Source organism: Monodelphis domestica, chromosome 1 (assembly GCF_027887165.1).
Source record: "Monodelphis domestica isolate mMonDom1 chromosome 1, mMonDom1.pri, whole genome shotgun sequence".
NCBI lineage: Eukaryota > Metazoa > Chordata > Mammalia > Didelphimorphia > Didelphidae > Monodelphis > Monodelphis domestica.
Genome location: NC_077227.1, coordinates 618,687,445 through 618,704,112, shown reverse-complemented (window position 1 = coordinate 618,704,112; position 16,668 = coordinate 618,687,445). Strand labels below are relative to the sequence as shown.

General features: G+C 33.5%; 1 protein-coding gene across 1 annotated transcript in view; it reads left to right on the top strand.

Annotated features, from left to right (window-relative positions):
* The window catches only part of MACROD2 (mono-ADP ribosylhydrolase 2), a 2,426,984-nt gene that overhangs the window by 645,379 nt on the left and 1,764,937 nt on the right, over positions 1–16,668 (top strand). The window lies entirely within an intron of this gene.

Sequence of the window (16,668 nt, the reverse complement as noted above, 5' to 3'; positions counted from 1 at the left end):
TTCTAACTTGTGAAGATCATTTATATCTATACACATACTCAAACACACATTACCTATATATACTATGTGTAGAGATAGGTATATATGTACATACATTTGGATATGAAATCCACTTTCAGGTAGAGAGTTATATCACTGATAGAATACTGAATAAATAAGTATGATGAAGTCTTTAAGACAAAAAATTAATAGTGGTTTGTGAATCTCAAGAAAATCACAATTAAATATTTGTTCTTCAAAATATTTTGAGGTGGCCATGTACAAAAAATAATAATATATCTATCTTTGGATTTTCATTTGTCACACTATATCATATTATTCTGATATAAAAATTGTAGGGCAACTAGGTAACTAAGTGGATAGAGTTCTGGGCTTTGAATCAGAAAGGCTTATCTCCCTGGGTTCAAATCTGGCCTCAGATACTTACTTTCTGTGTGTCCCTAGATAGGTCAATTAATCCTATTTGACTTAGTTTTTAATTTGTAAAATTAGCTACAGAAGGAAATGGCAAACCAGTCAAGTATCTCTACCAATAAAATCCCAAATGAGGACATGAAAAGTTAAACACAGCTGAAATCACTGAACATCATAAAAAGTGATACCTTTACCATTGCTAATATTATAAAATGGTGAAATATTTGGTTTATCTTCTAATGGTCAGTTTTTCTTTTCTATACTTTCCATCTCTATTATTCCCTCCCCAAACATTCTTCAACATCCCTTAAAGCTTCTAGGGATGTACACAGTCATGTCCGTTTCCTTGAGGTTTTCTTATAAAAATCTCCTCAGAAGATACACTTATATCTGCCATTTACATTTTATTATGAACTTTTCAATATGAATTTTGAGGCTAATCTCTATGTGTACATGAATTCTATATGCTTTTAGAAGTATTTCAGGGGTCAGCTAGCACATGTGTGAGGTATTATTTTTGTTAAAAAAAAAAGCCTTCACAGCCTCTGGAATCACTCAACTTATAAGTAATGCCCACATGGCTGATAATATGATGATTCTAAGATTTTGAGGGATTTAAAGGGAATGGAAACTGAAGTACAACTTAAAACCTCTTAACTGTGGAAGAAAGTCTGAATCTAAGAAAAATATAAACATTGTCTCTCAAGTAGCTGTGTAGGTGAGGTTTGTTAGAAATGCTATCCTTTATTCTCCCCCTATTAAAAAATAGAGAAGATTAACTGCATCTTTTATTTCCTCATTCGGAAATAACTTTTTTTTCCATTTCATCTAATAAAAACAACTTTAAGACAGTCTGTTTTCAAAAATGTTACAATGTAAAAGTACTGCTCATTTTCTACTAGTCCACTTCACTGGGTTCTCAAAACGATATATGATCTTTATTCTATTCTAAAACCTTGAAAAAAAGATAATTGATATACAAAGATAATTATTTTATTGCTTTGCTAACTCAGAAACATCAACTTTAAGTTTATCTGGTTATGATTGCAAAATAGTTATCACCAGATGTCAAATAAACATCTTTTGAAAGATTCTAGTCACATGATCAGGTCTGCATTTTGTTTGATGTCTCTCATATCTCTGCAATATCTGGGATTAGTGGTGAAGGTTTGTTTACTTGACAATTCCTTTCCTTACTTTTAACTTCTAAATTCAGTGATTCTTCTAAAAGATTTGTTTGTGTGTGTGTATATGTGTCCAAATGTTGAACCATTGCTTCTTTGTTAGGTAGTACTTACATAAAGTATCTTAGAAAGATGGCCCAACAGGGTAATTCATGATTTCCATTATATCAGTGATGAGCCTCTATTCTTTTCTCTTTTTAAGCAATCTCTATTCTATAGTTGATAAATTTAGTATGGATCTGATTCTATGAAAAATACAAGTCATTGTTCTTGTTGAAGATTTTTCCCCCAATTTGTTGCTTCTCTTCTAATTTTTATGGCAATGGGTTTATTTGTACACAACCTTTTTAATTTGATGTAGTCAAATTATTTTTTTTACATTTTGTAATTTTTTCAAACTCTTGCTTGGTCATGAAATCTTTCATTTACCAAAGATATGACAGGAATATGATTCTGTGCTCACCTAATTTACTTATAGTTTCCTTCTTTGTATTCAAGCCATTCACACTTTCTGAACTTATCTTGATGTAGTGTGTGAGATGTTGATCTATACCTAGTCTTTCCCATACTGTTTTCCAATTTTCCCAACAGTTTTTGTCCAATAGTGGATTTTTGTCCCAAAAGCTTGGTCCTATGGGTTTATTATACACTGTCTTGCTGAGGTCATTAACATCAAGTCTATTCTACTGATCCTCCCTTCTGTCTGTTAACCAGTATGATATTGTTTTGATGATCATTGCTTCATAGTACAGTTTAAGATCTGGAACCGCTACAATGCCCTCCTTGACATTTCTTTTCTTTATTTCCCTTGATATTCTTGATCTTTTGTTCTTCCAAATGAATTTTATTGTAGTTTTTTTTTTTCTAATTCAGTAAAAAAGTTTCTTGGTAGTTTGATAGGTATGGCACTGAATAAGTAAATTAATTTGTGTAGTATTGTCATTTTTTATTATATTATCTCATTCTACCCATAAGTAATTAATGTTTTTCCAATTATTTGGATCTAATTTTAATTGTATGAAAAGTGTTTTGTAGTTGTGTTCATATAATTCCTGTGTTTGTCTTGGCAAATATATTCTTAAGTATTTTATATTGTCTAAGGTGATATTAAATGGAATTTCTCTTTCTAACTCTTGGTGCCAGGATGTGTTGGAAATATGTAGAAATGCTGATGATTTATGTGGGTTTATTTTGTATCCTGCAACTTTGCTAAAGTTGTTGATTATTTCAATTAGCTTTTTGGTGGAATCTCTAGGATTCTTTAAGTAGACCATCATGTCATCTGCAAAGAGTGATAGCTTGGTTTCCTCATTGCCTATTTTAACACCTTCAATTATTTTTTCTTTTCTAATTGCTACTACTAGTGTTTCTAGTACCATGTTAAAAAATAGTGGTGACATGGACATCCTTGTTTCATTCCTGATCTTATTGGTAATGCTTCTAATTTAACCCCATTGCAGATGATGCTTGCTGATGGTTTTAAATATGTACTGTTTATTATCATTAGGAAAGGTTCTTCTCTTCCTATACTTTCTAGTGTTGTCAATAGTGTTGTATTTTGTCAAAGGCTTTTTCTGCATCTATTGAGATAATCATGTGATTTTTTTTGGTTTGCTTGTTAACATAGTCAATTATGTGGATGTTTTTCCTAATATTGAACCATTCTTGCATTTCTGGTATAAATCCCACCTGATCATAATGAATAATCCTCATGATCATTTCATGGTGTCTTTTTGCTAGTATTCTATTTAAGATTATTTGCATTTATGTTCATTAAGGAGATTGATCTATAGGTTTCTTTCACTGTGTTTAATCTGCCTGGCTTTGGAATCAGTATCATATGTGTGTAATAAAAGGAATTTGGTAGAATTACTTCTTTTCTTATTTTGACATATAATATAATATTGGGATTAGTTGTTCTTTAAATGTTTGATAGAATTCTCTTGTGAATCCATCTTGGGATGTTTTCCTAGGGAATTCTTTGATGACTTGTTCAATTTCATTTTCTGAAATGAGATTATTTAAGTATTCTATTTATCTGTGAAATTAGTGAATTTATATTTTTGTAAATATTCATCCATGCCACCTAGATTGATATATTTATTGACATATATTTGGGCAAAATAGTTTTTTAATGATTGTCTTAATTTCCTCTTCATTAGAGGTGAGGTCTCCCTTTTCATCTTTGATACTATTAATTTGGTTTTCTTCTTTCCTTTTTTTATTATATTAACCAGTACTTTGTCTATTTTATTTGTTTTTTCAAAGTACTAGCTTCTAGTCTTATGTATTAATTCAATAGTGTATAACTGAAAATCTGTTACCCTAAAAAAAGAACTATATTTTCCAGGACCCCAATGATTTCCTGTCATTACGTACTTCCTGTAGTCAGAGGATATAATGTGAGGACAGGTAAAGTCCTGCCTCTTCCTTTGACACGCAGCCAGCAGTGATGGTGATGAATAGGGATTTTGAAAATGGCTAACTAGTCATAGGCACATGGTATTTATTTTGTATTCTTTTCTTCCTTGATTACTAATGATCATTTAATAAACCTTCTAAAATATATTTTTATTATTGAGATATAAATTTAATTTTTACAGTTGGCAAGTAGAAGGGATGAGAAAAACTCTCAATTTTTTAAAAGATATCTTAGATAAATTTTTAAGCCAAGTTTATCCCGCCAAAGCTTTTTGCCCACCCCACCTACCCACCCTTGGAAACTCTGAGAGAACTCAAAATCTCTTTGAAGCTGCTGCCTTTTACTTTTACTACTTTTTGCCCAGTTGCTTTCTCTCCCTACTGGCCAGGCTATTTTTAACCTGGCAGCTCAAAAGAAGAGATCAGCCTCTTCTCTTGCCCATTTCTTGAGTCCATGTTCCTCAGTTCCTCATTGCTGCCACTCCTATTACTGCTCCTGATTTCACTTGCTCTGTCTTCTAAATCGGCCTCCAACTGGACCTTGACCCTGACCTCTGTTGCTGTTTGCTGCCACCAAGAAGCTAGGAGTCCTTAGAGCCACTCCTCAGGGCAGATGGAAAAAACAAAAACAAAACAAAAAAACAAGGGTGTCTTTTTTGTTAGGCAATGATTAGCCTCCTAACTTACTTTGGGGAAACTAATGTTTTACCAGAGGGGGGACAGGGAGAAAGAAGTTACTTTTACAAACAGGAAGTTGATTACAAGCATGGTGTGCTCTATGAAAGAGCAGTACCTTCCTTATTTCAAACAGTTTCTACCATTCATGAGTGCACTGATCCTTTTATTTATCTTGCCTGAGATTCAGGGGAGAAATTCAACTCCCTGTGACTCTTTGCAATTTGGGCCTGACCAGTTTGTGATTCCTAAAATTCATGTTGTCCCTCACAATGGGAGACCCAAGAGCTCTGATAATAGGAATCTGAATGGATAGAAGAAGGAACTTTAAAGAGTCTAGAGGTGAAATTTAAAAAAAAAATTCAGACTCCAATGTTTTATAAAAGTCTCTGTATCTTATTGTATTTTGCTGATTGTTTTGTTTAAGTTTTAATTTTGTGTTTTAAGTTCATATATTAATGTATTCAATAGTATTCTGTTACTCTGAATAAGTTTTATCTACTGTGTTTTAACTACTGATATATTAGGTTACCTTTCCCCTATAACTATAACAAACAAATATTTATTTAATAAGCCCATATAAAAACAGCTTTTTCTTCCATTTTGGCTTTGTAATTGTCACATAGAGGATGGATGGACTTTATCAAAAACTGGATAAAATTGTGTAAGAACCTTTGCAAAATTTAATGAGCTAAATATCTCAAATTGATTTTAAGAGGTCTTCAAACATAATTTTAGGAATTTTTTTCTCAACTCTGACTGATTATTTTGCCTGGCTTGTGAGTTATTTGTAACAAGAGGTAAGGTTCATTTTAGTAGCTGAAATGAAGTACAATTATAATCCCCACCTCCCACATTTGTAAAAATGTGAATGGATAGGACATGACATTCCCATACAAAAGGAGCTGGGAAGTTGATCCCAGGGCATGGTATCCTGGATGGTTCCAAGAGGGAGCATCTCTCATTTGTAACTCCTCATCTCACTTTATTATTTTACCAGAATGATCTCTAAACTCTTGGTGATATTTTTAGACTCAACATAAACAGTATAGAGGTTTGTTTTTTTTTTTTTCCTAGACCCCTCTGCCACATTTTTGTAATGATGGCAGTAATTTTTAAAAAAAAATATTTCAGCCATGGTTGAAACATTGCTACACCTGAATACTTGTGACAAGTATCCATTAGCTTTAAATGTCATACAGTAGACTAATAGAAAATATGATAGTGGGTTTGTTTGCTATTGTCATTAAATGGGTATTATAACTTTGGGATTTTGATACTTTTTGAATGTGTACTACATGCTGTACTACTGTTCTTTATAAAAATCTGTTTCTTTGTGAAAATCATTTGCTTGCACTCACAGTGGATTATGGCCAGGTTTGAATAGAAAATTGATCTTATTTTTGACAAGAAACCTTTGTATTCCACCTTTCCTTAACTGACACAGTGTGTCAATGTTTGTAAGCTATGTATTTGTTATTCCTAAAACTCTTTTATTATTTTTTGCATGTGCAATATACTATTTCAGTTTTTTTTATTTTTTCCCTCCTTTTTATATTTGAAGCACATGTCACCAGTATTGAGATTTTCTTTAGCTTTTTTGATTTTGCAGTAATATAAGTTTAAAATATATTTGCCATAATGTCAATGCACACCCAAAAACCTTTAGACTATAAAAACGATGCCACTGATTGCTTAAAAAACCATGGGATTTTGCTTAATGGTTTTCTCTGATTTCAGGAGAAGGGAATACAAAAAGACCCATTGCGCAGTGCCAAAAAAGCACAAAGCTACTTGCATAGTGTCAATTGAGCACAAGGTCAAAAAAGTCCAAACCAATGCAGGTAGGATTGATGAACTTCTAAACTAATATGAAAGGACTTGAACCTAGTGTGAGACTTGAAGTTGAAATTCTTGCAGAACACCTTGAACTATACCCCTTATAAAAAATACTTTCTATGGAAGTACCTAACAACTGACTGTTCTGGATCCCTTATCCCTGAGAGTAAAAATAAAATCACACCAGGGAATGCCACTTCCTATTATCAGGCCTATTATAGGCTTATTTTCCTTTACTTAAAATTTTTACACATAAGACTTTGATAGTCTGTATTTCATCCAGAAATTATCTTTTCTCTTCATTTGAATTTTTTTATATTTTTATTTTGATTGCCAATTGATTCATATACCTCAAAATTCAGTTATGCATCCCTAAATGATCCCAGTGTATTTCAATCACCCTCTTCAGGGGGGTATGTATAATTAATTATTTTTATTCTAAAATGCAAGGTTTAAATTTTTTGAGAGTAATTTTAGGGTAAGAAACATGATACCTCTCCAAATCCAAAAAGTGAACTATTTGGAGAAGGCACCATGAAGATGCCTATACAGACCACATGCTACACCAGAAGATCCAGAGTTAACTTTGGGATTTGGTGATTTGAACTGTGTGTGATTGAAGGCATTTGATTTGTATGTATATTCTCATGCTGAAGGGCACTGGCCCCTAACTGGCTTTTTGTCAATGTACCTAGCAATCATTGGTTTTATTCTTTTTTTCACTTACCCTCAAATTATTATAATTTCAAAGTTGGTATGTTTACAAGACCCACTGGAGAGACTAGACTACAGGTCTCAAGGGGGAATGCATAATTGAAAGTCTGTTACCCTAAAAAAGGAACTACATTTCCCAGGACCCAACTGACTTCCTGGTCTTACAGACTTCCTGTAGACAAAGGATATAATGTGAGGATATGGAGAGTCCCACCTCTTCTTATGGTATGCAGCCAAGGGTGATGGTGGTGACTGAGGATTTTGAAAATTGCTAACCAGCCATGGACACATGGTCTTTATTTTGTATCCTCTTATTCCTTGATTCTTAATAATCATTTAATAAACCTTTTTAAATAAAATAATTTTATTATTAAAATATAATTTTAATTTTTACATAACTTTCACTTTCAATTTTATTAATTTTTCATTTAATTTTTAGGACTTTTAATTGAGTTTTTATCCAATAGATTTGATAGAATGTCTCATCATTGTCATTCTCTTAAATGAATTTATTAATTATTTCTAGACTTGTTCTTTAATCGATTTTGGAGAATCATATTATTTAATTTCCAATTAATTTTTGATTTGCCTCTCCATGTACCCATACAAATTATTATTTTTATTTCATTATGATCTGAAAATGTTGCATTTATTATTTCTGCTCTTTTGCACTTTTTTGCATGTTTTTATGCCCTAGTACATGGTCAAACTTTGTGAATGTGCCATGTGCTGCTAAAAAATGTGCATTCCTTTTTGTCTGTATTTATTTTTCTCTATATATCTATTAATTCTAATTTTTCTAAGATTTCATTCACGTCTCTTAACTCTTTCATTTTTAATGTTTTGTTTTGATTTATCTAGATCTGATAGAGGAAGGTTCAGGTCTCCCACTAGTATAGTTTTACTATCTTTTTCCTCCTTAAGCTTCACTAATTTCTCCTTCAGAAATTTGGATGCTATGTTATTTGGTGCATACATGTTGAGTACTGATATTTCCTCATTGTCTATACTGCCTTTTATCAGAATGTAATTACCTTCCCTATCTCTTTTAATCAGATCTATTTTTACTTTGACTTTGTCAAATATCATGATTGAGATGCCTGCATTTTTTACTCAGTTGATGCCCAATAGATTTTGCTCCAGGCTATTACCTTTACCTTGTGTGTGTCTACCTGCCTCATGTGTGTTTCTTGTAGACAACACATAGGGGGATTTTGGTTTCTTGTCCACTCTGCTTTTTGCTTCCATTTTATGCCTGAGTTCATCCCATTCACATTCAGAGTTATGATTACCACCTGTGTTTCCCCAACATTTTGATATCCTCTCTTAGTTCTGCCCTTTCTTCTTTCTCTATTTCCTTTTACACCAGTGGTTTACTTTTAATCAGTTCCCCTAACAACCACCCTTATTTTACTTCCCTTTCTTCCTCCTCACTTTTTATTCCCCTCTTAGTTTTTAGGGTTTACTAAACTCCCTTCCACATATCTTTCCCTCCCTTTTTGTATTCTCCACCACTTGTTTTTTCCCCCCTCAACTTCCCTGAAGGATAAGATAGAATTTAATACCGCAATGGATCTAGGTGCTATTCCCTCTCAGAATGGATTCTACTCAGAGTAAGATTTGAGTATTACCTATTAGCACTCACTTCCTCTCCTTCCTCTCCCCCTCCAGTATGCCTCTTTGTTTTTTGTAGATTTTCTATTTTTTTCATATTCCTTCAAGTTTCTCTTGGTACCATCTTCTATTCCCTCCTTTCCTTTTTTTCATATTTTCTTAAGCTACTTAGTACCCCAACCTCCATGTATGAATAATTTTTCTAAGTACCATAATAGTGAATACAATATTTTAGGTTTATAAATAACATTTTTTCCATATGAGAATATAACCAATTTGACCTTTTTGAAGTCCTTAAAAATTAAAATTAATTTTCTCCTTCTCTTTCTTATTTAACTTCATATTTCTCTTGATTTTTGTATTTTGATATCAAATTTTCCATTTACTTCTGCTCTTTACAAATATTTGGAAATCTTCTATTTTGTTGAATGCCCATACTTTTCCCTAGAAGTATATGGTCAGTTTTGATTGATAGGTGATCCTTGATTTTAGACCCAATTCTCTTACCTTTCTGAATATCATATTCCTAGCCTTGTGGTCCTTTCGTGTGGAGGCTGCCAGTTCCTGTGTACTCCCGATTGGTGCTCCTTGATATCTGAATTGTCTCTTTCTGGCTACTTGTAATATTTTCTCCTTAGCTTGAAAGCTCTTGAAATTGGCAGTTATATTCCTGGGTACTGTCTTTTGAGGATTTAGTGTAGAGGGTGATCTATGGTTCATTCAATGTCTATTTTGCCCTCTTGTTGAAGAACATCAGGCCAGTTTTCTTGAATAATTTCTTGTAGTATGATGTCAATGTTTCTGTTTATTCCTGGTTTTTCAGGTAGACCAATGATTCTCAAATTGTCTCTTCTAGATCAGTTTTCCAGTCTGTCATTTTCTCAGTGACATATTTCATATTTCCTTCTATTTTGTCAGTCTTTTGACTTTGCTTTATTAATCCCTGCTGTCTTTTGAGATCATTAGCTTCTAATTGCCCAAATCTGGTCTTTAAAGCCTGGTATTCAGCTATGATTTTTTTATTTTCCTTTTGGGTTTGTTCTATCCTGCTTTTCATGGCTTCCAGCAGGTCATTTCTGGTCTGAAATTTGCTTATTATTTCATTTTATTTCTGGGCTTCTTTTTCCAAGGTAGAGATTCTTTCTTTTATACTGTTATTTTCTCTTTAAACTATTTCCCACTTTTCTTGCCAAGTTTCTCCTATCTTTTTAACTTGTTTCTCAAATTCCTACCTGATTTTTGTGTGACCAATTTTCTTTTTCTTTTTTTGAACGTTTGAATGTATTCTCTTGTTTGTCATCCTCTGAGGTTTCCTCTGTATTCTGCTATGTCTCTAAGTAGAAACTATCCATCCAAAGGCTTTTTTTAAAAAAAATTTTTGGTAGTTATAGATTGTAGCTCTTGGGTGTTGTTGGCCATTGCTTTGTTGAGTTTTCCTTCCCTTCCCAACCAGAAGTATGAATGAGGAAGGCAGGCTCTCTGTGTATTGAGCCAGGGAGTGTTTTTTACCCTGAGGCTTTTTTTTTCAGTCTCCACAACATCTACTGTGGGTTGCCCCTCTCTATCTCTGCACCCAAGTTCTGTGTTTCTCAACCTCCTAGGATCCCAAGTCTCTCTGCTCTTAGGGGTAAGTCTATGATGTCCTCAGCCAGCCCCCCAAGAACCTATATTTTCCCCAAGCTCACTCTAACTCTGGTGCCATAGCTGTATTTGGAGAGGGATGATGAGCTTGTGTTTTTGTGGGAGTAATTTTTGACCCCTTTTTAGCATGGAAATGCCCAAAACTCTGTCTACATTCCATTCTATGCACTACTGTGGAGCCCCTTCAGTCATTTGATCTAGGTTTCGTCCTTGTGGAGCACCCTATCTCGACTGGTGGAGAGGAGAGGAAAAACCTTGCTTCTACTCTTGGGCCATCTTAATTTGGAAGTCTCATCTAAATATTTAAATAGCAAAAAAATACATAAGACTGATTCATTCTTATTACTTGTGCAGTTCTTTAGTGATGTCCAACTCTTGATAACTCTATCCTGAGAAAGATACTGGAGTATTGTGCCATTTTCTTTCCTACATCATTTTATAGACAAGGAAACTGAGATAAATAGAGCAAAGTGACTTGCTCAGGGACCCACAGCTAATAATATCTGAGGTCAGATTTGAATTCAGGTCTTCCCACCTCCAGGCCAGCCATTCTATTTACTGTATTGATTTATATTTATTACATGAATTAATTCCTTTTTAGTGTGTATTTAAAGTACCTATGTTGAAACTATACAGTTGCATTTGATTTTTACATATTCATTTTGTTTCTACTTATATAACTAGCTATTAAATCCTTCCTCAATCCCATCACCTCCTGCTTAAAAAATGTTACAATATTTTAGGGTTTTTTTTAATAATAGCAGAACAGTGATCATTTGACCATTTCCCCACTTTAAATTCTATCCCCTTCCTGACATTCCAACTTTTATTCTAAAATAAATCGCATAAACATTTATCTTTTATTACCAGTATAGTTTCACAAAATAATAAAGGTGAAAGGGATAAGTTGTATTATTGATTCTGGCAATTGCTAAATTGTATGAATTGCAAGATTCATAGAATTCTAGATCTTACATTTGGGAGGAATCATGAGAAAATCTCATCTATTTCCTTGGCTCTAGCCAATTTAGAAATTATTTCACAATTTGAAGGAGGTTTCAAAGAGGTTTTGTGAATATACCAAAGTCAGTAAGTAAAAGGAGTGAAACTCAATCTTTTTCCTTTAGAGGCTATTCTCTTTTCATTATCTTTTTTCTAAAAGTTGTGGGGGACTGGGTCCATACTTTTCATTTGATTGGTAAGGGGTCACTAAAGCAGATATTCTAACTTAATCTGTAATTTATAGACTTCCATTGTTGCTGGCCCTGAAAGGTCTAGTGACTTATCCATAATCACCCAGCCACAGTGTATCCAAGGCAAGTTTTGAAAGTCTTCCTGACTTTATGGTTAGACTTAAATAGAATAAATAGCCATTGCCATCACTTCTGTGAGAATCCCAGTTTTTTGTTTGTTCCTTTTTGTTTCTTTGTTTTATTTTTTCCTTTCTTAATAGAAATCCCAGGTTGATCAATATCTAAGTAAAAAATGCTATGGAAATCATGCATTTTTGTAATTTTTTTTCTTCTTAATCCTCATCCTTTGTCCATGGGCAATATTTTCAAAATCTATCATGTCAGGGTTTATATAGGATGCTATGCCCTCAGTATGTTTTAGATGGATTTTGAAGGTTAAAAAAAAACAACAGTAGAAATAATGAATGCCAAGGTCTAGTCAGCTTGCCCATTAAACTTCTTTTCTTCCCTTCGGAATTCATAGGTTCTGATGCTTTCCCATCTGCCTGCAGCGAATAAAGGGATTGATTTTTTGTTTACCTTCTTTGGTTCTCTGCCTGCCCCACTCTGTGATCTGTAAGATGGAGACCTATTAAGTTAACTTTTTAAAGTGGGAAGAAATTTTCTGAGTATATATATATATATATATATATATATATATATATATATATATATATATATATATATATATATACTTCCCAATATAAGGATGTTATTTTTTGAAAATGTAAAAATGTGGTAGATATACATAGATGCTATTTTGCTACAGGGTACTGCTAAGCTATAAAAGTTTGTCTTGCTTCCTTGATAGGGACGAGAACATAATTTAATGCAGCAATGCCAATAAGCACTAGTACTTCATTTTTTAAAATAGAATTAAGTATTATTTAACTTAATGAAAACCTGGATATATGTCTGGTAACTTTATTGACATTTACTCAGCTCTTCCTTTCTCTCTCTCTCTCTCTCTCTCTCTCTCTCTCTCTCTCTTTCTGTGTGTGTGTGTGTGTGTGTGTGTGTGTGTGTGTGTGTGTGTGTGGTGATAGTAGGAGGAATTGTTGAGTATTTGATTTTTTTCCCTAGGACAGATTCTTATAATCTTTTAGTCCAGTGATATATGAAGTGTTATAGTGAGGAATGGAAATAGGGCTAAATAGTATACTTTGTAAATGTAGTTGGGGCTATTATCAATATTTTCAAGCATATAGATGTGCAAATGGATTTTGTATGATGCTAAGGATCTTTTCATAATCACTGCAAAGCCAAAACTACATTCTGAACACCAGTGCTTGAATATTGTTACTTATTCTGAAACTGACTCACTGTGTGGCCTTAGGCAAATCAATTAAGTACTGGCTATCTCAGTTTCCTCATCTCCAAAATGGGAATAATAATACTGGTGTTCCTCACTGGAATGTTATGAGGATTAACTAATTAATGATTATAAAAATGCTTTGAAAGTACATAGCTCAGTATAATTGTTATCTACTACTATTAAGTATTATCATTAAGTCTGTTGCCTTTAATTTTTATTAGGTCCTCTTTAAACTTTGAAGTTAGCAACCACATGGATTGTGGGGTTTGTATGAATTCATAGACTTGCTGCATAGTCCCTACTTTTGCCTGGAGCAAATTTTTATTGACTTGCAAATGAAGTAAAAACATTATGTTCTTAAAATAAAGAAGAGAGGAAATTATTTTTCTTTTAAACAGGAAACTTGCACTTAATTTAAAAAAATAATCAATTACTTTATTCTCATCAAATTCCTAATTTTCCCTACAACTTTCCTGAAACCTTAGGTATTTTGTACTTAAGCTTAAAATGGAATATTTTCCTGGTTATAAAACTTTAAAACTGCTGAACCAGGTCTTTTAAGTTTTCCCACATTATTTTCTTCAAAGATAAAAACAAGATTAGTATCCCAAGATTACAACTTCCAATATGTGCTAGCATTTCATATTTTGCCAAAAGTAAAACTGCAAACAAAATAATTTTCACTTCCTTCTAAGCTTTCTACCTTATCCAGCATCCAATAGTGCTTTGCATATGCTAGGCAGTTAATAAGTGTTTCCATAAAGGAATAAAAGAAGGAAAGAGATATAGAAAAGGAAGAATATAAGGAGATGGTGAGGAATGCATAAACATATCATTAGGTACATTTATACATTCACAAGTCCATGAGAAAGACACAGTATTTTTTCAAAATTTCCTGAAAAAATTGTCTTTTGGTTTTCATTTTCATACATAAGAAGATGATATCTAAAAGTAATAAATTTAAGATAATTATTTGTAAATATGTTTGAACTTTTCTTATGCTTCAGTATGTAGTTATTGAATGTGTCTTTGCTACTGCATATCCAAAGTATCTAATATCTTATTTTATGCATTATTTTATACAATATCATCAATGAAATCACCTTGGGCATCAAAGATATGCGTTATATGCTCAAAATATTCTAAATTTTCAACTAAAATTTATATTAACTTGAATTTATGTGGGAAGATCACTCAGAGATATTGAGTCTAACTATAGGCAACACCTCTTACACTTACAACCTCCCTGTTAAATGGTCATTAAGCCTTTTCTTAAATAGTTCAAGTAATGGAAAATTCATCCTTAGGATTTCTTATTTTTCATTTGAAAATACAAACCATTGTTCTGAAAAATTAATGTTGATTTTCATTTTTAAATTATTTTATTTATTTTTCTGGATTATGTGTCAATACATTCTAATAGCATTTTTTCTGAATTTTGAAAACATACTCTCTCCATCCATCTAATATTCCCTGTTGCCTGTTAAGGGTAAAATTTAGGGTTGAGACTGAATATATTTTAGTTTTAATCCAATCAACTCTTCTAGGCGAAAGGGGACAGAAAACAAAGCCTTTTGCCTGAGGCTGCATTTTTGTTAGTTCCGGCATGGCCTCAAGCTGTCTCTCTTTCCCCTTCAGGGTAAAATCATTACCCTCTTTGTGCAAAGCCTCTGCTTTTCCTAGCTGGCCTCACCAGGTTTTTTACTTCTCACTTAATTTTAAAATTTTAAAAGAGACAGATCAGGGTTTGGGGGGAAAAAAAGGAAAGTAGACTTCTAGGAGCAGGACAAGGCCAAAACTTTCTCCAAGTTTTCCTCACAACTAGTTAAGAGTAATATAGCCAGCTAGTATTGTCAGTCAGGGTTGGCTAATTGGGTTGTTTGTTCCCTAAGGGAAGGGAGATTTAGAAACAGCTTCCCCAGCTAAGACCTCAGAGCCCTGCAGCTTAAGGTTAAAAAAAAAGGCTGTGTTCAATTCAATTTAAGGATAAAAGAAAAAAATGTTTTATATTCACCTGATCATGCAGCTGTTTTAATTGTAGACTTAAGAGGAGGTAGTAAAGAGAGAAAGAGGAAAGGAAAGTTTCAGGGAGATTGAGTGTAGTCGTCATATCCCTTCATGGGTGCCAGACTATTAGGGGTAAAATTTAGGGTTGAGACTGAATATATTTTAGCTGGTTGCCAGGGATTTAATTTCTAAATCCCAATGAATTACTCAAGTCAGAATGGAATTTTATGATGGTTTATTTACAATAGAAAGAAGAAAGCAAGAAAGACACACACACACACACACAGAGACAGAGAAAGAGAGAGACAGAGAGAGACAGACAGAGACAGAGACAGAGACAGAGAAAGAGACAGAGAAAGAGACAGAGAAAGAAAGGAAAAAGGGAATTGAACTGCTCTGGCCCAGTCTGAGCCAGGCAGGAGTTCAGAGGACTTGGCCAAGGGGCATTTACAGAAAGCAAGGGGAAAGGTGATTCAGCCTTATAACTCACCACGTGATCCTCTAAAAGGAAACCAGTCTGAGGTCTCATGCTCAGCTCCTCCAGGCTCAAGTTCCAGGGCCAAGTCTGCCAAATGGCCCTCTCACAGGAAGTGACAAGAAATATAAAGGCAGTTCTTTATATCACTACCTCTGTCTCACATGTGCCAATGGTGGCTTAGACTTGGCTTAAGACAGCCCAGGGGGTCAGTCAGTTGTTTCTGATTTGTCACTTGCTAGCACATGCCAGTCATAGGCTTTCCTTCCCCACACCCAATCCTTAAGTGGGAGTGTATACATTTCTGGTTGCTAGAATTCTAAGGACTAAGCAAGGTGGAGTAAAACTAAAATTGAAATGCCTAAGAAGCTGTATATTTTATATAACACATTAAGAAATAAGACACATATTGCTTATACTAGTGAAAAATTCAAGGAGGAAACAAAGTGAAGAATGATATTTCAATCTGCATTTGGATTGCATCAGTCCCTTGTATGGCATTGGGTAACATTTTTTGTCATGTATCACTTGATGTTATCCTGGAACCTTGCCTTTTTTGATAATAGTTTTGTCATTCATAGTTGATCATTTTACAGTATTGTTGTTTCTGTGTATAGCATTCTGGTCACTTCACTTTGCATCACTTTATATGAGTTTTTCAAGATTTTTTGTGTTATTGTTTGTCATTTATTATGGCATGATAGTATTGCATTGCAATCATATACCACAACTTGTTCAACTATTCCCAAGTTGATGGATGTCTCTTCAGTTTCCAGGTTTTTTCCACCACAAAAAAACTGCTTTGAGTATCTTTTTATAATAGGTCCTTTTCCCCCACCTTGAATCTCTTTGGGATACAGACCTGGTAGTGGCATTGCTGAATCCAAGGATATAAACAGTCTTATGTTCTTTGGGACATGATTCAAGATTGCTCTCCAGAATGGTTGCATTGACTGTAGCTTCACCAATTAATTTCGTTCTACAAACAATGTTTGTAGCTTCATCAATATTGCAGCTATTTCCCTTCCACATCCCACATCCCCTCCAACATCTATCTTTTTCCTTTTTTGTCATGTTTGTTAAAGTTCTACTCTAAATGGTTATTGATTCTAGCTATCTCAATATGGATCTATATAT